Here is a 9,821-nt window from a genome sequence, read left to right as displayed (position 1 = left end):
GGAATACAAATGCAAATATGCAGAGTGAAAACTTTATATTTTGCATTATTTTGTATGTATTTAAGCTTTAATAAATCCAATGGGTCCCATGGTCCCGCTGGTACTTTTATAAATAATAGACAACAAAGTCATGCAAACTTTTTCCTTTTTTTTTTTTTTTAACGTCACTCCAAACAAGGAAAAAAAGAGAAGCTACAAATACGAATAAACGAGTGAAGGAGGGGCAAAGGTACATCCCTCGGTGAAGTATAGAAACTTAACCATAATGGCTGTAGCTGGGGTTATGCTGCTGTTTTCATCAGCTCCTACTCCTGTTCTTGCTGTTATTCTTGAGTCTCTTCATGGCAACTGCGACCTCATCACCAATCATGCCAAAGCCCGACTGCCCAGACAAATGTGGCAACATCCCCGTTCCCTACCCATTCGGATTGGGGACAGAATCCGAGCTGTTATAGAGAAGGTTTTCAACTACTCTGCAACCACACCTTCACCCCTCCCAAATTGGTTTTGCCAAATGCTGGCATTTTTGAAGACACAGAAGGAGTTGAACGGTATTACTCAACTGATAAAGTAGTGGAAGTTGAAGAAATATCATTACAAGGCCAGTTGCGGGTCTATTCCTTCATGAATTATCGTTGTTACGACGATTCGTTTCGTGTTAGCCATAAGGCCCTTAACACGTCTTTGATCTATATGGATATGAGGGATACGCCCTTTGCTCTTTCCGATACCGGCAACATATTAACGGGCATCGGTTGTGGAATTCTAGCCGACGTTGCTTCCTCAAATGCCAACAACACTACCGTGCCGTATCAATACTTACGGTTTCGATACGGATGCTACAGTCAATGTAAAGATAAAAACGAGACGCTCAATGGGACTTATCCAGGGATGGGTCACTGCCAGACCAACAACACTAAGGGGCTAAAGTATTTTTATGGGATTCTGAATGGCGAATACCAGTTTTATAAAAATTTCAGTCCCTGCGCATACTCTTTCGTGGCCGACTACAAGTGGTACAACTTTTCCATAGACCACCTCTCTGACTTTGGTTTCTACACAAAAAACAGAGGCATGGTTCCAACAATATTAGACTGGGCAATAGAGAACGATTCGTGCAAAAACATTACAATGAGAAACACCACCACTTACGCGTGTGGCAAGAACAGCAGATGTCATGACTCTCACAACGGTCTTGGATATCTCTGCGAATGTTTGGAAGGCTACCAAGGCAACCCTTATCTTCAAGCGGATGTCAAGGTATGTAATATATTGAAGTCAACTCAACTACCTCTTTACCATGACTATTTCTACAATTTTGATTGTTATTGTTGAATCCAACACAAGATTTTTGTAATAAACGGGTTTCAGATATCAATGAATGTTAGGGATTCAACCATGAATGACTGCTTACCATCTCTGATTTGCAAAAATACGGCTGGGAGTTACAATTGCTCTTGCCCATCTGGTACAGAGGGCGACGGAAGACTCGAAATGGGACTGGTTGCATCCCTATTCCTCCTCCACCACCTTCACAGACAAAACTTCGGGTGATTCAAGTCTCCATAGGTAATAGCTTAATACTTGATTTAAAATCTTCACATAGTTAACAAATATTGTCTTTCAACTCGGGAATAGCGGATGCACCAGTTCTCCAAATTCGGTTGTCAATTCCATTATGTGTTCAAAAGCTACGTCACGCACTTGTTCCATCCAGGCCTTCACACCTTTGTCACTCTCTTACCTTGAATCGGCTTCCTTTAGAAAGGCACGTATACTGTCTAATTCATTCCTGAGTTCTCTAATATCTTCTTTCACTCCTTTGAGTTGTTTCACTTATTCTCTGAGGAGAGAATCAACCTTATTGAGACAAAATCTGACAACAGCCTCCACCATAGTCTCTGCTCTCAGATCTAAAGCTTTGATAGCAGTATTATATAATGTGAAGAAGCTTCAGCTTATGAAGCTCCTATCATTTATCAGTAGTTGAGAGGGAGAATGTATTGCATATTCATTACCAATTTCAAGCTTTCACTTTCAGCTTCCATAGCCAATAACAATTTTGAATAATTTTACAGTAAGATCCCACTATGTCTGACGGATGGGTCGATCATGGGTTGGTTTTTTGATTGGCCTTCTCTACTAACAGTAGTGTGGAAGGTGGAGGAATCCAAAGTGGTTGGTTGTGAATTGGAATAGCCCATTCAAATTCCTATTCCTGCAAACCAAACAGGACCTAACATGCTCAAGCTGAATCTAAGTGGTTGGTTGTGAATGATTGATCCATGGTGTAACAGGAGAATAAAAGGCGGATAAATTTAGATTAAAATAAGCTAGCGGATGGATAAGCTAATAGAGAGGAGGAGGTGGATTAAAATAGGGGACCAGTGTTTTTGAGGGTATCAATAAAAATGAAGTTAAGTGATGGTTGTGGATTGTAGGTTGTAAAGAAAAGAGAAGCAAAAGGAGGGAAAAGGAAAAAGGAGATGAAGAGAAGGGGAGGGATGGAGGAAAAAGAGGAAATCATCAAGAATCCAATACCTGGACATAGTGCCACACTAGAATACCTTTAGTTTCATTTGTTAATCTCCTATTATTAATTGTACAGTGGTACAATTCATACACCCTACATGTTTCCTTCACCTAGCCATAGTCTTATAAACTCTATCTACGAGAAATGAGAGACAATGCGATAAATATTAAATCTAAAAAATTATAGGGGGTCTAATCCAGCCACATGGACACAATTATTGAGATTAATAATTCATTTGGTTGTGTCTTGATTTACAGAACTAATAGAGTTTGGTTCTGAACTGGTTTCACCCTATTCTAGGCCAGACCTGACCCATTCACAGTTATAGGAAGAAATGATAAAAATCAATGAATTGACTGCCATTTATCATCAAACCCCTCCTCTTTATCACTACTTAATATTACAACAAGACATAACCTTTAGAAATCTTTTGGCTTTTATCTGTCACACCTTTAGTTCATTATGTCTTCTACAGTATTATCTTCCTTGGAAGGAATGTATGGAGCCTAAATTCTGAATAACATTTCCTTTGGGATTTATTTGACTCATGAAACTATTATAATCAAAGCTTAAAATGAAGGCCCAAATTCGACCCTATTTATAATCAGGACTCAGTGTTCAGACCAAGAACCTCTGTAATAGAGTCGGGTTATATACTCTGTTATATAATTATTTAGCTATTTTTAATATTTTATTATTTAAGATATTTAGTTATTAAACTATTGTTAGTACATAATTTCGTGATGAATTATATAAAAATATAAAATTATTAATAATATGAATATTATTAAATATATTATAATTATTTTTCTGCTTTTAATAAATATTTTAAAGTCAGTATATAATTTTACTAGAATATTTAAATAATTCTTAAATTTTTTAATTCAAGCTTTTTTTAGATACATATGGATAAAAAGTGGGGGAGAAGATAGGTATAATTTAGGAGAGAAACTCTCTACTAAATTAGAGATAATTTAGGAGATAAATAGGAATTTGAGTTAATTTAGGAGAAAGTGGGGGAGATAGTTTATGAGAAATTTTAGGAAAGGAGATTGTTTAGGTTATTAGGAATGACTCCGGATCTCTTGTCCATGAGAACTCTGCCCACATCTATCTACAACTTACTACCCCCATGAATTGGGAACCTCACCCCTTGCATAATACTACGTAGGAGGATGAAAATGTTCTACATGGGGGTAGATGTGAGCAGAAATGCAGACTTTGGGAGTGTGTGTGTGTGTGGAGAGAGAGAGATTTTAGATAATTTTTTTTTATGGGAAGGAGAACATTCCTTTGGTTGTTTCAAAAAAGACATTGAATTAAAAAATAAATTAATTAATTAAAAAAAAAGGAGAATCCTACCCTTGAGACACAACTTTACATTGGAACATCTCTCATGTAGAGAATACGTGAAAGATATTCCCGATGTTAGGACATCCGAACCCCCATGGGGCCACGTGAGTTGGGGAAATTTGCAACTATTTTGACCAAGGACTAGATAGGGACGTCATAATCCAATTAGCTCATCCTAATGGTTGATATACCCTTTAAAATTAAAGCATAAAGATATTAAAAATTTTAGAAGAATTGAAAAATTAAGAAAAGTAAATCAACTTGGTCAAGGACAAGTTCAAGTCCATCACAAAATATAAGAATGCAAATGCATTGGATCTGATTCAAATTAGGGTATATCCGAATCCAATCCAATCGAAGATCCAACCGGATCTCAGAGATATTGATTCAAATTCAAATCCATTAAGGATGTCAGATATTCAAATCTGATCCGATCCAATTTAATTTTAAAAAACAATAAATTATTAAAATAAAATTAATTATAATAGTTTAAATAAATAAAAACAAAAAGTATAAGTATTTTTCAACTATTTTCATCATATATATACATGTTTTTTTATAAAAATAAAAAATTACAAAATGCAATAAAAATAACATATTTATAAATAAATAAATAGCATATATAAAACTTGACTCTGCCCCACCTCGTTGCTATTTACAAGAAGGCATGGATGGATAGGTAGCACTGATTTCCACTCGTTGTCTAGCCATCTTGTGGGAATTCATGGGTGGTTCTTTTGAATTCAAAATTAGGGTCCATTTGGTTATGTAGAATAGGTGCTTGGAAGCAGAATTGAAATGGTCTATTTTGATAACAACTGTTTATTTAGTTAGAATGAGATTCTAATTCCCATTCTTGATGAAATGGTATTCCGCCAAAAGAGTGAATGGCCAATCCTCATGGGGAATGGGATCCCATTCTAAAGTTTATCAAAAAATAAACTCTTGACAAATAAAACCTGAAGCCTTAACATTAATGAAATGTTATTAAAATAGTAATAACATGATAATAATAATATGATGATAATAGTAACAAAATATAAATAAAGTAATAATAAAATAGAAAGCTATTACTAACCTATTAATAAAATTTTATTAAAGAAATAATAAAACAATAACAACACAATATTAAAAAAAATATAAAAATATAATAATATATTTCATAATTATATAATTATAAAGTAATGTTAAGATAATAAAACAACAACAATAATAATAATAAAGTATTACAAAACTGAAAAATTTGATGGACTCCATATATCAATCTAATTAGAAATAATCAAGCAATTCATTTAGAAAGGTTTTTATTTTGACTTCTTATATTTTGATAACTTGATTTAAAACCAATTAACCACGTGTGAGCAATGAGAGGAGGAAGTCTATCTACGCTTTGTGGAAGAGGGCCCTTCTCCTCCCTCTTCCTCTTTTTAATATTGGTATAAATACCTATACTAGTAGGGACCCGTGCATATCTGAAAGATTTAATAATTTTATTTTTCATTTAATTTTTATTTACAAAATTAATTATTGTTAATTGAATATGAACAAATATTTTTTAATAAATTTATTTTTATTAATAAATTATAGTAATTTTAATAATTTTTAAATGAAAATTTGATTAATTTTAAATAAATAACAATAATTATAAAAGCTAACAATTTTATTAATTCCACTAATAATTTAAAATTATATAGGAATGACAGTAGGGTGGGTTCAGGGCAGGGCATCCCATCCCTTTCCCTGCCCTATAGTCAAGACACTCTACCCTATCCTTACCCCATCCCTAGTGTCACGCGGGTTCAGGGCAAGGTAATCACTCCTCAATGTTGGGCGAGTTTAGGGGCAAGGCACCCCACTCCTCGTCAAGGATGGGGAATCCTCAAATTTCCCTACTCCATCCCTAAAATTGGGCGAGTTCAAGTAGAGGTGTAAATTGGGTCGTCCTGGGTCGACACGACATGACCTGCATGTGGCCCACACAAAGTGCGAGTCGTCCTGTGTTGGCCCACGAGACATTCCGGGCCATGCCTCCCTCTAGGATAATTTAGGTGTCGGTTCAGCACGGCCTACAGCTCGAGCCCACACGGGCCCATGTCGTACCATGGGTCGGGCTGGTCCATGGGCCGAGCCTTGGGCCAGGCCATGCTGCACACCAAGCCAAGCTCAAGGTAAGGCACCCACTCCCCATCCAAGGTTTTTAAAATTGGATCGGATAGGGAACCGTTCTGGGGTTGAACAATTTGACTGTTCGGTCTGAACTGATGACCTGCTTTAACAAAAAAAAAAAGTAAAAAAATAAAAAATAAAAAAGGCAGAAAACTATTATCCAGGTTGATGGTTTGACCGCCCAAGTCAATGGTTTGCTAACCAAATAAATGGTTTTTTGGACAAAAAGCGGTTTTTAGGTGAAATGGTGTCTGATTCCCAATTTTTCCGGTCTAACCATCTGGTTTGATCCAATTTTGAAAACACTTTCCCATCAACCCAATATTCAATTTGATGATAGAAATGATCAAAAAGATATATTGAGTATCAACCACATGATAAATTTCTAACATGGCAGTATAGGAGAAGGCTGCTAACATGGCATGACCAATTTTAATATATATATATATATATATATATATATATATATATTAAAGCAAGTTCTTCAGGTTACAGCCACCCACCATTCAAACAAGTGGCCTTCTCATTTTTTAGAAAGCTAAACACGTGGCAATTTCTAAGAAATTCTTGCTAAAGCCCACCGCCCACTATGAAGCTACAACTCCTCACCATTTAGACATGTAGCCTTCTCATTTTTCTAGAAAACTAGACAAATGACATTTTCTTAGAAGTTGCTGCTAAAGCCCACACCCCACTATCTTCATTCAGACACATAGCATCCTATTAGTTGAAAAATAGGATTTAAAAAGTGGATAGTTTCAATCCTAAGCATTCCCAATAGACAATTATTTATTAGCTTAACACATGTTTATCCATAGTCTATTAAGTACAAATGGTGGGACACATTAAAAGATTATCATAAACCCACGTTTTTTTAAATGATTTTTTTCAAAAAGAAAATACTTTATTAGTTACAAACTTGGATTAACTTTTAGGAAGCAACCTAATTTTACTTTTAAAAATAAATAACTCAAAATAGATTTATTAGATAAATATTAAATACCAAATAAAGTGGGTTATTGTTTACGAATAAGATCACATTTAATATCTTAAATCAAATTAAAAAAACATTAATTAATAATGGTTTTGAAATAAAATAGGTCAAAATAGATTGTCAATTGCAAAGATACAAGACCCATATTAGTTTTTTTAATTTAATTTTTGTTAACTAAGTAGTAAACTTCAAACTAAATTATACACACATTTAGTTACCCCTTACTTAGTATGGGGTCATTCTCGAGTAATATAAAAACACTATGATAAGACAAAGATGGAAGATTTAACATGTTATACATAACTATATCACTGTTGGAATTAATATTAGGATTCTATATATTCATCATTCCATTAATTTTTCTAAGAACCCAATGGGCATTTCTTTTAATATTTTTAAAAGCAGTGTCATTTCAAGCTTGTCATATGAGATATTAAATCTCGTTCTTTCTCTTTTGAATTAAGGTATTTTTTCTAATAAATAAACTCTTCTAATTAGATCTATATCCAATATTTTTAATAATATAAAACTCATATTTAAAAAAATGACCCAAAAGCAAAACCTTTTTCTGTCTATGTGACAAGTAAACAATTCAACCATATTTCCTTAGATGAAGATCTTTAGAAGTAGTTGATATATGGGTAGAGAGGTAATGGCGTCCTTTTTGGAGTTTGGTGGTCTATCCTTTTGGTTGGGTTGGGGCCGGTTCCTGCTTTGCTATATCATTAAGAATGAATATCGATCGAGTTGGTCTATTTTTTCAGTGGCTTTTTGTGGCTTCTTTGATCTTAAACTCTATTTTATGTTTTACAAACTTTATTTTTACCTAAACGATGTATTGAAAAATAAAGTTTATAAAACATGAACCAATGTTGACTCTCCTGTAAAGACATAAGTACTGTCAAACCAATTTTACTAATAGATAGAATAATAGAAATTTTAAGTATAAAAAAGCTGATGGATTTAAATCAAATGGACTAATATTATATGTGATAAATAGCATAGATCTATGTTGAATCCAATTAAAAACAAATTGATTTTGGATCTCACCTATAGAACCTAGATTAATGGATCCCACCATGCACCTCTAATGAAAGATATGAGAAGTATAATAAGATCAATGGAAATCAACAATTGCAGTCAAATTTGTCTTTTTTTTTTATTTTTTTTTTGGCTAACACGGTCAAATTGATCTTACACCCTCTTTTTTATGTCCACCCATTTTCTAAAACCCTCATCTCCATGCAGGTATTGCCATTGGCATCTTATTTGTACTATCTGTTAGCTCTTTGCTATATTGGAGAATAAAAATTAGAAGGATGAACATACGCAAGGAAAAATGCTTTCAACAAAATGGAGGGCTCCTACTCAGACAACAACTTTCATCATATGATGTAAGTGTGGACATTGCAAAGATATTTACAGAAGAAGAGCTCAAAAGGGCAACTAATAATTATGATGAGAATCTAATCCTAGGTTGTGGTGGCTATGGTACAGTATATAAAGGAATTTTGCCTAATAATAAGATAGTTGCCATTAAGAAGTCCAAAATAATTGATGAAAGCCAAGTTGAACAATTCATCAATGAGGTGGTTATTCTTTCCCAAATTAACCATATAAATGTAGTGAAGTTTTTAGGTTGTTGCTTAGAGTCTGAAGTTCCATTGTTAGTATATGAATTCATTACTAGTGGGACTTTGTTCCATCATATTCATGATGAAGGACACAGATCTTCACTTTCATGGGACAACCGTCTAAGGATAGCTGCAGAAACTGCATCAGCACTTGCATATATGCATTTTGCAGCCTCTCCCCCAATCTTTCACAGAGATATTAAATCTACCAATATTCTTTTGGATGATAATTATACAGCAAAGGTGTCAGATTTTGGAGCTTCAAGATTAGTTCCATTAGACCAAACTCAATTTACCACATTAGTACAGGGCACAATGGGGTATTTGGACCCAGAATATTTTCACACAAGTCGATTGACAGAAAAGAGTGATGTTTATAGTTTTGGCATAGTTCTTGCAGAACTATTAACTGGTAGAAAAGCACTTGAATTTGATAGACCTGAAAAAGAGAAAAGCTTAGCTCTCCACTTTATTAGTTCCATGAAAGAAGAAAATATTTTGGATATTTTGGAGGATAGAGTGCTCTATGAAGCTAATGAGGATCAACTCCGTGAAGTCGCTAAACTTGTAGAGAGGTGTCTAAGCGTGAAGGGAGAAGAAAGACCCACAATGAAGGAAGTAGCGATGGAACTGGAGGGATTGCGTAGGTCTAGCAAACATCTATGGGATGAACCTCATGAAGAAGTAGAATGCTTGCTTGGGGATCCACCAAATTCTCAAAACTTCAACACTACTAATTATGATAGTTTGGGAAATCAAGTTGTAATATCATTAGACTGTGGGCGATGACTATATAAAAAGAAGTCTTTGGATTATTGTGTGGTTTTTTCTTGTTAATTATATATATGATTTGTAATAATTTAGATGTGAAATTCTTACTTTGTCATTTGATACTACATGAATTTTCTTTTTCTTTAAGAGATTTACTCTATTCTATATAGATTTTTGTGTCATTAGAAACATGTAAATTCATAAGTTAGAAAGTAAGAGCATAGGTGCAAAGTATTAGTAAGAATACTGTTACAAGAACATTGTTGCATGGCATCTTAATTTTGTGTATATTAACCTAGATGTAGAAGTCTATGCAACTATGATAAAACTCAGCCTAAAATCATTTTGCACTTTGAAGGCGCAAGTAACT

The 9,821-nt window shown here is 34.1% G+C and overlaps 1 pseudogene; it reads left to right on the top strand.

The window, feature by feature from the left end:
- Positions 1-265: 265 nt before the first annotated feature.
- LOC148872150 (putative wall-associated receptor kinase-like 16) lies at positions 266-9,469 on the top strand (annotated as a pseudogene).
- The last annotated feature ends 352 nt before the right edge of the window (positions 9,470-9,821 follow it).

The sequence above is a fragment of the Nelumbo lutea genome, chromosome 2 (assembly GCF_056320005.1).
Source record: "Nelumbo lutea isolate HS-2025 chromosome 2, American lotus-T2T, whole genome shotgun sequence".
NCBI lineage: Eukaryota > Viridiplantae > Streptophyta > Magnoliopsida > Proteales > Nelumbonaceae > Nelumbo > Nelumbo lutea.
Note: the sequence above shows the minus strand (reverse complement) of the source record. Positions and strands in the feature narration are given on the sequence as shown.